This window comes from Lithobates pipiens, unplaced genomic scaffold, assembly GCF_037356315.1.
Source record: "Lithobates pipiens isolate NorthernLeopardFrog02 unplaced genomic scaffold, aLitPip1_a1.2 Scaffold_1, whole genome shotgun sequence".
Lineage (NCBI taxonomy): Eukaryota > Metazoa > Chordata > Amphibia > Anura > Ranidae > Lithobates > Lithobates pipiens.
In genome coordinates, this window is record NW_027507685.1 from 96,419,125 (window position 1) to 96,436,907 (window position 17,783).

General features: G+C 48.7%; 1 protein-coding gene across 1 annotated transcript in view; it reads left to right on the forward strand.

Annotated features, from left to right (window-relative positions):
• LOC143952483 (gamma-aminobutyric acid receptor subunit alpha-3-like) overlaps positions 1-17,783 on the forward strand; it is a 157,628-nt gene that overhangs the window by 35,551 nt on the left and 104,294 nt on the right. The window lies entirely within an intron of this gene.

Consider the following 17,783-nt stretch of genomic DNA (forward strand, 5'->3'; position numbering starts at 1 on the left):
TCTGAGACCTGTGTGCAGGGAATAGACATACTCCCTTTATACAGTCTCATAGGGGAACATACACAGCTGAGGCTGTCAATCACCTGCTATGTAGTGAGGGGGCAGGGCTGTCTCCGAGGATTGCCTGACGTCAATAGTTACTCGTGCAGATAGCAGAACAATGAGAGAGAAGACAGAAACCACACTAGGTTCGGAGAGGTAACTACACACTATAGAGCGGGGGTGTTCATTGCGGGCCGCATCAGCAATATGGTTGCCCTCAGAGAGCCCATTGTATCTGTAAGATTAGATATCCAGAGCACTCCCTCCCTACATCAGATGTCAAGAGTCCTCCACCATCAGAAGTCAAGAGTTCCCCACTATCCCTTGCATCACAGTGCACCCCCTTACCATGTGCTGCTGCCAGGACGAAGCTGGTGGGGCGGAGCTGTAATTTAGAAAGTGCAGGGTCTGGAGGAGGACCAGAGGAGGGCTGGAGTCAGTTGAAATTTCTGAGACCAGGGGAGGCGGAGATGAGGGGGTGCAGGATCTGTAGGAGGAGTTCAGTCCTTCTCTCTGCTGCTCACTGCTGAGACAAGGTTGGGGTGGAGACAAAGGGGATGCCGCAGCTGCAGGTGAGGTGCAAAGGTCGCATGAAATGGCCTGGAGGGCCCGATTCAGCCAGTGGGCCTTGTGTTACATGTGCTATAGAGAGATATACATTGTTTAATTTTTAATTTTGGAGATTTACAACCATAGTCATTTTAATTTGTGTCTTTAACCACTTTGCCAACCGCTGCATGCCGATATACGTCGGCACAATGGCAGCGGTGGGCAAATGGGCGTACCTGTACATCCCCTTTAAGAGGCATGCGCATGGCCGCCGCATACAGTGTGACCGGTCCACCAGTCTCCCAGCGATCGTGTCATGGAGCCGCAGAACGGGGAGATGCCCGATGTAAACAAGGCATTTCCCCATTCTGTCTGACGTGACATGACAGAGATCACTGCTCTCTGTCAAGCCCATCCCCCTCACAGTTAGAATCACTCCCTAGGACACACTTAACCCCTTGATCGCCCCCTAGTGGTTAACCCCTTCCCTGCCAGTGTCATTTACACAGTAATCAGCGCATTTTTATAGCACTGATCGCTGTATAAATTACAACGGTCCTAAAATAGTGTCAAAAGTGTCTGATGTGTCCGCTATAATGTCGCAGTCACGATAAAAATCGCAGATCGCTGACATAACTACTAAAAAAAAATAATAATAAAAATGCCATAAAACTATCCCCTATTTTGTAGACGCTATAACTTTTGCGCAAACCAATCAATATATGCTTATTGCAATATTTTTTTTTTTTAACCAGAAATATTTAGAAGTACATATCGGCCTAAACTGAGGGGAAAAAAATAGGATTTTTGTACTCACCGTAAAATCCCTTTCTCTGTAATTCACCGACCGACACAGCTCCTCTCTGTAACTACATCGGTTGTATAGCCTGCCATTAGGAGAAACTAGGCAAAATTGTTACACAATACACAGAACTTTAATCCCGCCCTGGGGGGGCAGGCCCCGTGCTATCAACCCTCCTCCTGCTGCTAGCAGCTTCAGTACGTCAACAAGCAGTATAACATAGAAAAAGGAGGGGTGGGTGCTGTGTCGGTCAGTGAATTACAGAGAAAAGGATTTTACGGTGAGTACAAAAATCCTATTTTCTCTTATATTCACCGACTGACACAGCTCCTCTCTGTAACTACATGGAACATCCTCAAGCAGTGCCTAACGAGGGGTGGGAAAAACAGCATTAAAAACTTCATCCACCATGGCAAGTGGGAACTAGTGAAACACCACCAGAAAACCGGGCATCCTCAACAGGAGTGATCCCCCAGACCGCAACCTTGCGGAAGTAATGTAACAGTGCAATAACGAAACAGTACTGTGTTTTTATAAAAAAAAACAGGGAAAAAACTCAATAGAAACGACACGGCCGTCTGCAAAACTTTGCGGCCAAAACCAGCATCAGCCGATGCACTGACGTCTACCTTGTAAAACTTGGTAAACGTATGGACAGACGACCAGGTCGCCGCCTTAAACACCTGAGCGACAGACGCTTGGTGTCGGAAGGCCCAAGACGTTTCCGATTGCTCTTGTAGAGTGGGCCGTGACTGGAAAGGGAGGCAACTGCCCCTTAAAGGCGTAGGCTTGGACTACAATCTGTCTGATCCACCTGGAAATGGTGGCCGACGAGACAGCCATACCCTTCTTAGGACCAGCCACCGAAACAAACAGTGAGTCTGACGCTGTGACAGATAAGTACACCTTCAGAGCCCTAACCACATTGAGAGCGTGGGGCACCTCTTTGGGGTGCCTCAGCTTAGGACACAAGGATGGTAATACAATGTCTTCATTGATATGAAATGCCGAGACCACTTTCGGTAGAAAGGATGGTTGCGGACTCAACACCACCTTATCCCTGTGGATGACCAGATAAGGCGTCTTGCAGGACAATTCTGCCAGTTCCGAAACCCTCCTGGCCGATGTGATGGCCACTAGAAAGACCACCTTCTGTAAAAGGGTCAACAGAGGAGTCTCCCTGATATTCTCAAACGGCGGCTTCTGAAGCACCAACACCAGGTTCAAATCCCATGGAGGTAAGGGAGGACGCACCGGAGGGACTTCATGGCGCACCCCCTGAACAAAAGTACTCACTAGTGAGTGAGACGCTAGGGGTCCTTGAAAAAAAGACAGCCAAAGCTGAAATTTGCCCCTTGATGGTGCTCAATGCCAACCTCTGGTCTACACCTTGCTGAAGAAACAGGAGGATCCTGAATATAGAGAAGGAGCGCGGATGCCACCCTTTCTCCTCACACATGGAGATATAGGCCTTCCAAGTACGATGGTATATCTTCCTTGAAGAAGATTTCCGCGCTCTCAGCATAGTCGCAATCACTGAGTCCGACAGACCCCGGTTCCTCAATACCTGGCTTTCAACAGCCAGGCCGTTAAAGCCAGCAATGGTAAAGCAGGGTGAAAGATTAGACCTTGAGATAGGAGGTCCTCTCACAGTGGCAGCCACCAGGGAGTGGATGCCACCAGGCGCACCAGGTCTGCGTACCAGGCCCACTGAGGCCAATCTGGGGCAATCAGGATTACCGAAATCCCCTCGGCTTCCACTTTGCGAAGCAGACATGGCAACAGTTTCAGCAGGGGAAAGGCGTAGATCAGCTGGTACTGATCCCACGGAGCCACCAGCGCGTCTGACGCGTCTGCCCATGGATCTCTTGTCTAGGACACGAATCTCTGGACCTTCCGATTGAGTTGGGAGGCCAATAGATCCACATCTGGTGTGCCCCATTTCAGGCACAGCAGCCTGAATACCTCCGGATGCAATGCCCATTCTCCTGGGTCCAGCATCTGTCGACTCAGATAGTCTGCCTGTCAATTTTCCACCCCCGGGATGTAAATGGCTGACAGGGCTGGAACGTGTCTCTCGGGGTATGTGAGTGACCTCCTGAGCAGCGGTGGAACTTCTTGTTCCCCCTTGGTGATTTATGTATGCCACAGCCGTGGCATTGTCTGACTGTATCCTGGTCGGACGCCCTTGAAGACACGTCATCCATCTGTGGAGGCACAGCCTGATCGCTCTCAATTCGAGCAGATTGATCGGCAACTTGGATTCTTCCATCGACCAGAGGCCCTGAGCCGACTGAATCCCCATCACTCCACCCCAGCCGGCCAGACTGGCGTCCGTAGTGACCACCATCCATTTTAGAGGAAGGAACGATTTTCCGGCTGGAATCACCGGGGACCTCAACCACCAGATCAGGGAGTCCATGACTGGCTGGCTCACCTGGATCTGCCGATCCAGGGACAACGGAGATTTGTCCCATTTTGTCAAGATCTCCTTCTGCAGGACTCTGGTGTGGAACTGGGCATAAGGTACTGCCTCGAAAGAGGCTACCATGAGCCCCAGCACTCACATGCAAAAGCGGAGTGATGACCACTTGCGGTTCATCAGTAGTTTGACCGCAGATCTGAGAGTCTGCAATTTGTCTGAGGGGAGAAAGACCCTCACTTCCCTGGAATCCAATAGTAAACCCAGGTACTCCAGACTCTGGGTCGGCACAACCACCGACTTCCTTAGGTTCAACAGCCACCCAAATTCTTGCAGAGTCTGCATGGTGATCACCACATCCTCCTCTAATTCTGAGGCAGAAGAAGCTCTCAGGAGGAGATCGTCTAGGTAACCCACGATCGCGATCCCGCGTTGTCGCAGCAACACCAATACTGGAGCCAGTACTTTGGTAAAGACTTGGGGGTCTGATGCCAGGCCAAAGGGAAGAGCCACAAACTGATAATGGGCTTCCCCGACTGCCAAACGCAAAAAATTTTGATGCCGAAGGCATATGGGTATGTGCAGGTACGCATCCTGGATGTCCAAAGACGCCAGGGAGTCCCCTTCCAGCGACTACTGAGCGGACCGATTCCATTCTGAACCTCTGCACTTTTACAAAGTGATTGAGGGCTTTTAAGTCCAAGATTGGACGTACCCCTTCCTTCTTGGGAACCACAGTTTTGAGTAGAACCCCTGGAAGCGTTCTGAGTCTGGAACTGGTACAATCACCCCCTGATTCAGCAAGTCCCTTACTGCCCCTAGCAGGGCCTCCCGGCTAACCGGGGACGTGCAGCGACTACTGAGCGGACCGATTCCATTCTGAACCTCTGCACTTTTACAAAGTGATTGAGGGCTTTTAAGTCCAAGATTGGACGTACCCCTTCCTTCTTGGGAACCACAAACAGTTTTGAGTAGAACCCCTGGAAGCGTTCCGAGTCTGGAACTGGTACAATCACCCCCTGATTCAGCAAGTCCCTTACTGCCCCTAGCAGGGCCTCCCGGCGAACCGGGGACGTGGGTATGCTGGAATGGAAGAATCTGTTTGGCGGCCAATAGAGAAACTCTATCTTGTAGCCTGCGGAAATCAGATCACAGACCCATTGGTCCGGGAGGTCCAACGGGCTGCAACTCCCAAAGACGACCCCCCACCCGAGACACGGGTGGGGGCAAACCTTCATGCGGTAGAACTTTTGTTCGCAGGCTTGTTAGGCTTGCGGTTCCAGGGACGCTTCTGACCGTCCGTGGATATCCTGTCGGGCTGGGGTCGTTTTGCCGAAGCACCGGGCGGACGAAAAAGCCGATTGTGAGCGGAAAAGGAGGGCCCTTGCCTGCGGTGTGGCTCCTTAGCCTTTCTGGCCTGTGGGAGTAGTGTACTCTTACCACCCGTGGCGTTTTTAATAATGTCATCCAACGAGGCTCCAAAGAGCCGTTCGCCAAGGAAGGGAAGATCCGCCTGGGCTTTCTTGGATGCCTGGTCAGCAGACCAGCATTTCAGCCAAATAAAGCGCCTCAGCACCACGGCTGACACTGAGGCCCTGGATAGTAGAGGGAGAGTATCCAGGGCCGCATCACAAACGTACTTAAGGCCAAGCACTAGTTGGTCTGCTAGCTCCACGCAGACAGGGGAGGCATGCTGCTCTCCCAATTCGCAGTGCAAACGTTTTGCCCACTCAGTCAGTGTCTGCAACACCAGTGCGTATGCAAGTACAGGTCACACGGCTGACCCCACAACCGTAAACAAGGAATGAGCCACTACTTCAGCCTTCATGTCCTTGGGATCCTTGAATGCAGGAGTCCCCTCAACCGGAATCGTGGTTACTTTATTTAACCTAGATACTGGGGGGTCCACGACCGGAGGAGCCGATGACTTTTTGAGAAGGCTTTCCTCAAAGGGGTAACGCACCGCCAAGTTTTTGGGGACTGAAAAGGTCCGTTGCGGGCGACCCCATTCCCTGTAGATGAATTTGTCAAAATAAGTCAAATACGGGAACACCTTAGGTGAACGTGCTGGCTTGTGGGACCCAGAGGAATCCATTGGCTCCTGAATCTTCAGGGTATCATGCACAGCTGTGATAAGTGCTCCAACAAGCGCCTTGTCGTACCCGGACCCGGACGGGGAATCATCCTCACTGTCCGAACAGTCCTGGTCAGCCACGTCTGATAGGTCAGAGCAGGGGTCTCTAGCCGCAGCAGGGCCCGAGTCTGCATCAGAGCTCTCCCCAGAGGACTGGGGGGGGGGGCAGGGGCCTCTTACGTGCACCTTTCCTGCCACGTGCCGCCTCTATCTTAGCAACCTAGGAGTCAAGGAATGCCGTCAGGGTGTCCATGCGCACCGCACTAACTGCAGGTGACCCGGTTGCTATAGTCTGGATTTCGGGGGAAGAAACACCATTTTCTGAAGCCATGCTGACCCTATCCTGTCTGCCACCTGCAAGGGGGACAGTGAAGGTCCCACCCTCCTGCTGCCGCCTCGTGGGGGGGGTGGGTGGGGTACCTAGCGCTAGACTCACCACCCTGGGGCATTCTGTGAATGCCAACAATAGTGCCTGTAGTCCCTAGGAGGTTCCCAGATGCAGAGAGGAGAATGAACTGTGTCAGCAGCAGCAGCTCTAACCGCGGTGCAACGATCTGAAGAACAGCTTCAGCGTTCAGCACAGAGCCATCCAGTCTCCCACACACACAGTGGATACAGGTAGTAACAAGAGAAAGGACATGTCATGCAGGCACAAGAGGCCAGCGGCGAAGAAAGCATTCAGGATTCACAAAATGGCTGCCAATGTAATCAATAGGAATCCTAAGGAAAATGGCTGCTGAAGCTCCCCAGAGGAATCTATAGCTTTCCCAAATCCAAGATGGCCGCCGGAACGGTGCAATGCGGTGAAGAGAGCAAAAATAAAAATGAGCTGGCTGCTGACAGACAGACAACCTCCACAAAAACTGCTTTTTTGGGACCCCCAGACCTGGACCAGGACTGACCAGCAACTGCACAGAGCCCCCACAGGTGAGAAACAGTGACCCCACACACACACACATACACCACCCGCAGCGCATGCAGACATCCTCCTCAGAGGGGGAAGGGAGGGGTGATAGGGACTTGGGAGAGAAGATAAAGAGGTGAGGTGGCCCCCGAATCGACCACACAGGGAATGCCCAGCTGCTCCCCCCACCGAAGCAGGGAGAGCCGTACTTACCAGTCCTGAAGAGCTGGGAGACATTCCATCACAGACCTACACCTGTGCAGTTACAGGGTAGCTGTTGGCCTCGGTATACTGTGATCCAGACATCAGTAGCCTGGTCATATGTATACCCCGGAGCATTGAAGCTCACCGACCACCTCTGGAGCATGAGGTATGCGGCCTGCTCACGCTCGATGGCCAGACTGGGGAGACTACAAGGATATCATTAACCAGCCTGTCACCTATCCGGCAGTTGATCTTGCACAAAAAAGCAGCAAACCTGCAGTAAAAATATGGACCGAGAGGCCCGCAGGGTTTCCTAGGTCATTCTCCTTGCTAGGCAAAATAAAAACTGAAGCTGCTAGCAGCAGGAGGAGGGTTGATAGCATGGGGCCCTCCCCCCTGGGGCAGGATTAAAGATCTGTGTATTCTGTAACAATTTTGCCTAGTTTCTCCTAATGGCAGGCTATACAACCCATGTAGTTACAGAGAGGAGCTGTGTCGGTCAGTGAATATAAGAGAAATTGTGTTTTTTTTATATACTTTTAAGGGATATTTATTATAGCAAAAAGTAAAAGATATTGCAGGGTTTTTTCAAAATTGTTGCTCTTTTGTTTATAGCGCAAAAAATAAAAACCGCAGAGGTGATCAAATACCACCAAAAAAATCACAGATCGCTGCCATAACTACAAAAAAAAAAAAAAATATAATAATAAAAATGCCATAAAACTATCCCCTATTTTGTAGAAGCTATAACTCTTGCGCAAACCAATCAATATACGCTTACTGCGATTTTTTTTTTAACCAGAAATATGTAGAAGTATACATATTGTCTTAAACTGAGGGGAAAAAAAATGTTTTTTTAATATATTTTTAAGGGATATTTATTATGGCAAAAAGTAAAAGATATTGCGTTTTTTTCAAAATTGGTGCTCTTTTTTTTGTTTATAGCGCAAAAAATAAAAACTGCAGAGGTGATCAAATACCACAAAAAAAAATCGCAGATCGCTGTCATAACTACTAAGAAAAAAAAATTATAATAAAAATGCCATAAAACTATCCCCTATTTTGTAGATGCTATAACGTTTGCGCAAACCAATCAATATACGCTTATTGCGATTTTTTTTAACCAAAAATATTTAGAAGTATACATATTGGCCTAAACTGAGAGAAAAAAATTAGTTTTTTTACATATTTTTAAGGGATATTTATTATGTCAAAAAGTAAAAGATATTGCGTTTTTTTTCAAAATTCTTGCTCTTTTTTTGTTTCTAGCGCAAAAAATAAAAAACACAGAGGTGATCATATACCACCAAAAAAAAAATCGCAGATTGCTGACATAACTACAAAAAAAAAATGAATAATAAAAATGCCATTAAACTATCCCCTATTTTGTAGATGCTATAACGTTTGCGCAAACCAATCAATATACGTGTACTGCGATTTTTTACTTAACCAAAAATATGTAGAAGAATACGTATCAGCCTAAACTGAGGAAAAAACGTTTTTTTTTATATTTTTGGGGGATATTTATTATAGCAAAAAGTAAGGCCTCTTTCACACTGACGTCCCGTTCAGGCCCGCCTGTCAGTTTTTCAGGCGGACCTGAACGGGTGCTCCATAGAGGTCTATGGAGCGTCGGATGTCAGCGGTGACATGTCCGCTGACATCCGACCCGCTCCGATCCGAAAAAGTGTAACAGAGGAAAAAGCTATTTTTCCATCCGTCTGCGGATCGGATCGGGTGACGACGGGCACTGCGGTCCGTCGTCATCCGATCTCCCATAGGGGAGAGCGGCGCTGTGACAGATCCGTCCCTGCGCAGTGTGCAGAGACGGACCGGTCATCTCCCTGCTCAGCGGGGATCGACGGAGTGATCCCCGCTGAGCAAACGGATATCCACGGGGCGGATCAGAACTGATCCGCCCCGTATGAAAGGACCCTAAAAGATATTGCGTTTTTTTTTCAAAATTGTTGCTTTTTTTTGTTTATAGTTCAAAAAATAAAAACGCAGAGGTGATCAAATACCAACAAAAGAAAGCTCTATTTGTGGGGAAAAAAGAACGCCAATTTTGTTTGGGTGCAACGTCACGCGACCGCACAATTGTCAGTTAAAGCAACGCAGCTCCGAATCGCAAAAAGTGCTCTGGTCGGGAAGGGGGTGAAATCTTCCAGGGCTGAAGAGGTTAATCTCTGCCTGGAGTTCAGCTGTAAAAATACGACCAAAGCGCGTGTCTTTGAATGTTAGCTCCATGTAAAGTCCCTACGAAGCGGAATAAAAACTTCCCTCCAAGGATGGACCCCGGATCCTAAATCCTCGTATTCCATTGATACATTATTAAGTTGCTCTTGTAATACACGGATCACACAGTATGTAGTTTCATCGGTAGTGACAAATAACATTGGGCTAAGAGCTCTCCTCCTCCAAGTGAAGAATACGAAGTGTGGCCTAATATAAAGATCTCAGAAACCACTGGGCACGGTGAAGCCTTGGATGATCAGAGGTAAACCATAATCCCCAAGTGTTAGGGAATGTGGGAATGTGAAGTACCAAAAAAGGAGCCATGATCTGCGAGAAGAGACAAAATGGAATAAAAAATAAAATAAAAACAACTCTCAATAGTAACCAAGTATACAGTATGTATACCAACATGGTGTATCAATTAGATCAGAGGTTCTCCATCGTTACGAGAGACCTCACCAATGGATCACCCAGTATGTTCCCATAGCCCCTTCACCAGAGTGTCCAAGTCAGGGCCACCAATAGAATCCATAAGGCCTTGTACAGCCTAGCTGGTAGGTCCCCCTTGAACACCCAAAGGACAATAATGAAGCAGCCAAGTCCAGCATGCCATGGTGAATTGTGGGTGCAGCAAAATTGTGCCAATAGTGGAAAGAGCTTAAAATTGACCCTACATACAGAGTGCAGGTGTCAGGAGTATGTATTGTACACAGTGCAGGTGTCAGGAGTATGTATCGTACACAGTGCAGGTGTTAGGAGTATGTATCGTACACAGTGCAGGTGTCAGGAGTATGTATCGTACAAAGTGCAGGTGTCAGGAGTATGTATCGTACAAAGTGCAGGTGTCAGGAGTACGTATCATACAAAGCGCAGGTGTCAGGAGTAAGGCCCCATTCACACCTGAGCGTTTTGTAGCTTGAAGCCCGAAGCTACAAAACGCTGGAGGGGAAAAACCTATTATTCTCAATGGAGATGGTTCACATCTCCACTCCAAGTCACCTGAAGCCGAACGCCTGAAGCTCATACAAGTTCTGGACCCTTTTTTGTCGCTCAAATCGGGCAGATTTGGGCGTTTTTCTTCTTTTTACATTGGTGACCTTTTGCCCTGCACAAAATCGTGGCAAAACGTGGTAAAAAACCGCCGTAAAATTACACGATTTTCTGACAGAAAACGCTACGTTCAGGTGTGAACGGGCCCTTAGGATGAGCTCCGGCGTGTTCGCGCACTCCATGTGCAGAGCCCGGCACGAAGTCGGTGGAGCGCTGCGCTAATCACAGGCAGTGAGACATTGCCCCGATGCGCAGCTGCAGAGATCGGGCAATGTCTCACTGCCTGTGATTAGCGCAGTGCTGTGCCAAATTCTTGGCAGGCTCTGCACGTGGAGCATGCAAACACGCCGGAGCTCATCCCTAGTCAGGAGTATGTATCATACACAGAGCAAGTGCCAGGAGCATGTATCGTACAGAGTGCAGGCTCAGGAGTATATATTATACACAGTTAAGATGTCAAGAGTATGTATTGTTCAGAGTGCAGGTGTCAGGGGTATGTATCGTATAGAGTGCAGGTGTCAGGACTTTGGAACAGAAGGCGTCAGTATGTCACTTCCGGTTGCCCTAAGAACACGTCCTTGACGCGTTTCGTCATTACGACTTTGTCAAAGTTATAAGATCAACCGAATGGCAAGGACTGTGAAAGTTTTAACGGTTACACGGTTTTATAAGGACTGTGAAAGTTTTAATGAATACCCATTTTTATGGTCGGAGGAATTTAAAAAATAAATTTAAAAACAGGACTAGACTATGTGGAGTCTTCTCATATTTTTGGTGCCTGAGGATTTCGTTTGAGGCTCTGAATGAGAACATCGTGCAGAGGTAGCATCTGGAAATCTGTTGAGGCTTGTAAATTACAGCGGTTCGGTGAGTTTAAACCCCAGAGGGGAGTGTGACAGGAGCGCTGCTTTTGAAGAGTTGCTTGATACTGTGTATTAGGAAGTATTTATCTTATGAGAGGAATTGATATGTTTGTTTAAGCGGCTGCTGATATACACATAACGTGAAGTAATTTGTGGTAATATTAAATTTTTACACTATGTCTGCGGTTGAAATTTAAACTCCATAGCGTTGAGATACTGGAAAAGTAGGTATCAGTGGTGTTAGAGTTTTTTCCTTTTTTTTTATATTTGTCAGGAGTATGTATTGTACAATGTGCAGGTGTTAGGACTATGAGTCATACACAGTGCAGGTGTCAGGAGTAAGGATGAGCCGAACACCCCCCGGTTCGGTTCGCACCAGAACTTTCGAACGGACCCCAAATTCGTACGAATGTTAGAACCCCATTGAAGTCTATGGGACTCGAACGTTCGAAATTAAAAGTGCTAATTTTAACGGCTAATATGCAAGATACTGTCCTAAAAAGGGTTTGGGGACCTGGCTCCTGCCCCAGGGGACATGGGTCAATGCAAAAAAAAGTTGTAAAAACTGCCGTTTTGGCAGGAGCACTGATTTTAATGACAATTAAAGTGAAAAAAAAGTGAAATATTCCTTTAAATATCGTGCCTGGGGGGAGTCTGTAGTATGCCTGTGAAGTGCCACGTGTTTCCCGTGTTTAGAACAGTTCCTGCACAAAATGACATTTAACCGAAATAACGTCATTTAAAACTGCTTGCGGTTTTAATGTTATATCTGGTTCCTGCAATATGGTTAAAAATCATTGAGAAAAATGGCATGGGTAGCCCTCCCTGCCAATCACCAGCCCCTTTGGGTCTTGTACGGATATTAAGGGGAACCCCGTACCCATATTAAAAAAAAGGAAATACGTGTGGCCCCCAGGCCCTATATACTCAGAACAGCAGTATACAGGCAGTGCAAACAAGACAAGGACTGTGTAGATTTGTTGTGTTAAGTTGAATCTGTTTGTAATTTTCAACTGGTACATTTTTAAAGTGTAGCTCCAGTCAAAAAAACTATTTTTAAGCTTTTTGGAAAACATAGGGAAGGGTTATCACCCCTGTATAATTTGTTTTGCCGTCCATCTTTTTTCATCTCACTTGCTGTTGTCTCCTTCCGTTTGCAAGTAGGAGATGTTTGTAAGTTGGATGTTTGAAAGTAGGGGCCTGCCCTATATGCTCTGCAGAAATGGCGGAGCAAGCTGTTGGTTTTGCCACAACATTGTAAGCCCTCAAAGTGACTCTTGGTGGGCGCTGGAGCGCCCTGCTGTGAACGATTATATCAAGAATTGTAATTACATGCCATTGTTGAACAGTGGTAGAAAAAATGACCTTTGGTGGTTGTGGTGCTGGTGCCACAACACTATAAGTCCTCACAGTTACTCTGGGTGGGCACAGGAACGGGCCCTCCTGTGAAATATTATATCAAGAATTGTAATTACATGTCCCTGTTAAACAGGGGCTGAAAAATTGGGCTGCTGGCACTGGTGCTGGTGCCACGACACTGCAACCTCTCCCATATACTCTAGTTTTAGTGGAGGAATTAGCCCTGCTGCAAAGCATTGCATCAAAATTTGTTATTAAACACCCCTGTTAAACAGGGGCGGAAAAATTGGGCCTTAGGCACTGCAACCTCTCCCATATAACCTAGTTTTAGTGCAGGAATTAGCCCTGCTGCAAAGCATTGCATCAAAAATTGTAATTAAACGCCCCTGTTAAACAGAGGCAGAAAAATTGGGCTGATGGCATCACCCAGAACCAAAAATTTTCTTCCAACATATCAGCGGAGGAGGAAGAGGATAGACAATCAACATAACAGGACAGCCACTCAGCATCAGCATAGGCAGTCTTGAAGGGATGTGATATTTCAAAAAAAATTATTCGGTTACATCAGCTTCAGGTGCTTGGTAGCTGTGGGTGATCCAAGACTGATTCATCTTGATGAAGGTCAGTCGATCAACTGATTCGGTGGACAGGCGCACCCTGTGATCGGTAACAAAGCCACCAGCAGCACTGAAGGTGCGTTCCGAAAGAACGATGGATGCAGGACAGGCCAGTAGCTCAATTGCATACTGTGCAAGCTCTGGCCAGTGATCCATCCTCAAGACCCAGTAAGCCAGATGATTTTCGGTGGGAAAGGTGTCCAAGTCTGACCTTGCCCCTAGGTATTCCTGCACCATGTAAATCAGACCCTGGCGATGGTTGCTGGAACTGATCATACCTTGGGGCTGCGGACTAAAAAATTGTCTGAAAGCATCGGTCAGACGGCCACCTTCTCCACCGCTCCTTCTGACCGAGCAACACGTTGTCCAGGACCAGGAGTTTTTTTAACCTCCCAGTCTCTGGGAACGCGTTGCACAGACCTTTCTGCAAGGCCTCCGGAAGATGTCTCATCCTCTGCTCCCTCTGCGACGACAATATAAGGTCGGCAACCTTACCCTTGTACCGTAGATCAAGGAGAGTGGCCAGCCAGTAATGGTCCCTCTCCTTGATCCGAAGAATATGAGGATCCTTCCGCAGGCTTTGCAGGATCAGGGAGGCCATGCAGCGTAGGTTAGCTGAGGCATTCGGTCCGGAGTCCTCTGGGTCACTAAGGACAACATGATCCGCAGCTATCTCCTCCCAGCCATGTACAAGTCCACAGGGTTTCTTGGGACTGTAAATCATCCCTACAAGACTGCTGCTGCTGCTGATGCTGAGTGCCAGCCTCCACCTCCATGCTGACACAATCATCCTCCTCCTCCTCCTCCTCCTCCTCATCCTCTTCCTGTGTGATGGGTGGCACAGCAGGAACACTGTCTGGATAAAGGGGGCCTTGAGAGGCAAGGAAGTCCTCCTCTTCCTGCCTCTGTTCAGCCTCAAGTGCCCTGTCCATTATTCCACGCAGCGTATGCTCCAAGAGGTGGACAAGAGGTACAGTGTCACTGATGCATGCACTGTCACTGCTCACCATCGTTGTGGCCTCCTCAAATGGTGACAGGACAGTGCATGCATCCCTGATCATGCCCCACTGGCGTGGTGAGAAAAAACCAAGCTCCCCTGACCCTGTCCTGGTGCCGTAGTCGCACAGGTACTCATTAATGGCCCTCTGCTGCATGTGCAGCCACTGCAGCATGGCCAACGTTGAGTTCCACCTGGTGGGCATGTCACATATAAGGCGGTTCTTGGGCAGGTTCATCTCCTTTTGGAGCTCAGCCAGCCGAGCACAGGCATTAAATGATCGGCGGAAATGCACACAGACTTTCCTGGCCTGCTTCAGGACATCCTGTAAGCCCGGGTACCTGCCCAAGAACCGCTGCACCACCAGGTTAAGGACGTGAGCCACACAGGGCACATGGGTCAGTTGTCCCTGTCGGAGGGCGGAAAGGAGGTTGGTGCCATTGTCGCAAACCACCATTCCTGGCTTAAGCTGGCGTGGCGCCAACCACCTCTCGGCCTGCCCCTGCAGAGCTGACAAAACATCCGCCCCAGTGTGGCTCCTGTCCCCCAAACAAACCAGCGCAAGCACGGCATGGCATAATTTTGCCTGCGTATTTGCGTAGCCCCTGGAACACCTACGGAGCACTGCTGGTTCTGAGGACAGAGCACTGGAAGAGGCCATGGGGGAAGAAGAAGAGGAGGGGGTGGAGGAGAGAGGTGTGTCACAACCAATAGTAGCATTTTGGAGGCGTGGTGGCGGAACAACCTCCAACACTACTGCACTTTGTCCTGCATCCTTCCCAGCTGCCAGAAGAGTGACCCAATGGGCCGTGAAAGACAGGTAACATCCCTGTCCATGCCTGCTGGACCATGAATCAGCAGTAATATGCACCTTACCGCTGACCGCCCTGTCCAGCGAGGCAAGGACATTGCCTTCCACATGCCGGTAGAGAGCCGGAATCGCCTTCCGTGAGAAAAAGTGGCGTTTGGGGACCTGCCACTGAGGAACCGCACATTGTACAAACTCATGGAAAGGGGCCGAGTCTACCAACTGAAAAGGCAGCAGTTGAAGTGCTAGCAATTTAGCCAAGCTAGCATTCAACCGCTGGGCATGTGGATGGCTGGGAGTGAACTTCTTTCGCCGGTCCAGCAGCTGGGGCAGGGACATTTGCCTGCTATAATTGGACGTGGGTGTACTGCTAGCAGAGTGCCCAGAAGCACTTGGCTGTGACACACCTAATTGTACACCTTCATTCCTCTCAGAGCAGGTTTCAGAGAGGACTGAAGGTCTAGTAGGGTTGGAGATCCCAGCTGATGAGGAGCAAGGAAAGGTCCGCTTTGTTCTTTGGTGGGGGTCTTTGAGGTACGCTTGCCAATGAGCTGCATGGCAGGTTAACATATGTCTGGTCAAGCATGTGGTGCCCAAGCGGCTAATGTTTTGGCCACGTGAGATACGCTTGAGACATATGTTGCAAATAGCAGCGGTGCGATCTGATGCACTCGTCTCAAAAAAGGCCCACACCAAAGAACTTTTAGAATAACGCGCAGAGGCAGCGCCCTGCACAGGAGGAGCTCTGCGGTGTGATTCAGTCGGTGTGCTGCCCCTAAGCTAGCCCCCGGAGGGCATCCTGCCTCGTTGGACATGTGCCTCCTCCTCCTCCTCCTCCTACCAGGCACCCACGTGGAGTCAGTGCCCTCATCATCCCCTCCCTCTTCATCGCTGGAGCAAACCTGGCAGTATGCTGCAGCTTGTGGAACATGACTGCCAGATTGCTGTCCTTCTTGAGCATCCCCTCTCTCTGCATTCACGCTATTGCCTTCCTCTAGCTGAGTATCATCATCAGAGCCTACAAAACACTGGGCATCCTCCTGGAGCATGTACCCAACACTGTGCTCAAAGAGTTCAGGAGACTCCTCAGGAGGACGTGGTGGGTCTAGGGAATGATGGGGGATGATGACATTGAGAGGAGGGAAGACGATGCGTTGGCAGCTGCTTTGCTAGTACCCTGAGCCTGGGTGAGAGAGGATGAGGAGGATGAAGAGGGCTTGGTCATCCACTCTACCAAGTCGTTGGCATGTTGCAGCTCAACATGTCCAGCTGCCAAAAAGAAGGACAAGTGTGTCCCATGGCCACGTGCTGATGATGACGATGCACCGCGTCCACAACCAGCACTGTTGTCTCTAGACACAGACCCTGCTTGCCCTCTTTTATCGGCTTGCGCCTGTCTGCCTTTCCTTGCTGGCCTTCCAGACATGGTAATGGCCTGAAGGGAGTTGGGAAAACCAGCAATTGGCTAGTGTATATTGTGCTGGAGGCACACACAATATCCACTAACTCCTGCAGATGGCAGATGGCTCAATTGGAGAAGAGCTATGTAGGTGGATATAACGGTGTATACTGGGTTCAGAGCATGCAGACAGCACGCACAATCTCCTACCACTGACTGCAAGCTCTATTTAAAACAAGCAAGATAGTTAGCTATATAGGTGGATATAGCGGTGTATACTGGGTTCAGAGCACGCAGACAGCACGCACAATCTCCTAACACTGACTGCAAGCTCTATTTAAAACGAGCAAGATAGCTAGCTATATAGATGGATATAGCGGTGTATACTGGGTTCAGAGCACGCAGACAGCACGCACAATCTCCTACCACTGACTGCAAGCTCTATTTAAAACGAGCAAGATAGTTAGCTATATAGGTGGATATAGCGGTGTATACTGGGTTCAGAGCACGCAGACAGCACGCACAATCTCCTACCACTGACTGCAAGCTCTATTAAAAAAGAAAAATATAGCTAGCTATATAGGTGAATATAGCGGTGTATACTGGGTTCAGAGCACGCAGACAGAACTCACAATCTCTTACCACTGACTGCAAGCTCTATTTAAAACTAGCAAGAAAGTTAGCTATATAGGTGGATATAGCGGTGTATACTGGGTTCAGAGCACGCAGACAGCACGCACAATCTCCTACCACTGACTGCAAGCTCTATTTAAAACGAGCAAGATAGTTAGCTATATAGATGGATATAGCGGTGTATACTGGGTTCAGAGCACGCAGACAGCACGCACAATCTCCTACCACTGACTGTAAGCTCTATTTAAAACAAGCAAGATAGTTAGCTATATAGGTGGATATAGCGGTGTATATTGGGTTCAGAGCACGCAGACAGCACGCACAATCTCCTACCACTGACTGCAAGCTCTACTTAAAACGAGCAAGATAGCTAGCTATATAGATGGATATAGCGGTGTATACTGGGTTTAGAGCATGCAGACAGCACGCACAATCTCCTACCATTGACTGCAAGCTCTATTTAAAACGAGCAAGATAGCTAGCTATATAGATGGATATAGCAGTGTATACTGGGTTCAGAGCACGCAGACAGCGCGCACAATCTCCTACCACTGACTGCAAGCTCTATTTAAAACAAGCAAGATAGTTAGCTATATAGGTGGATATAGCAGTGTATACTGGGTTCAGAGCACGCAGACAGCACACACAATCTCCTACCACTGACTGCAAGCTCTATTAAAAAAGAGAATTATAGCTAGCTATATAGGTGAATATAGCGGTGTATACTGGGTTCAGAGCACGCAGACAGCACGCACAATCTCCTAC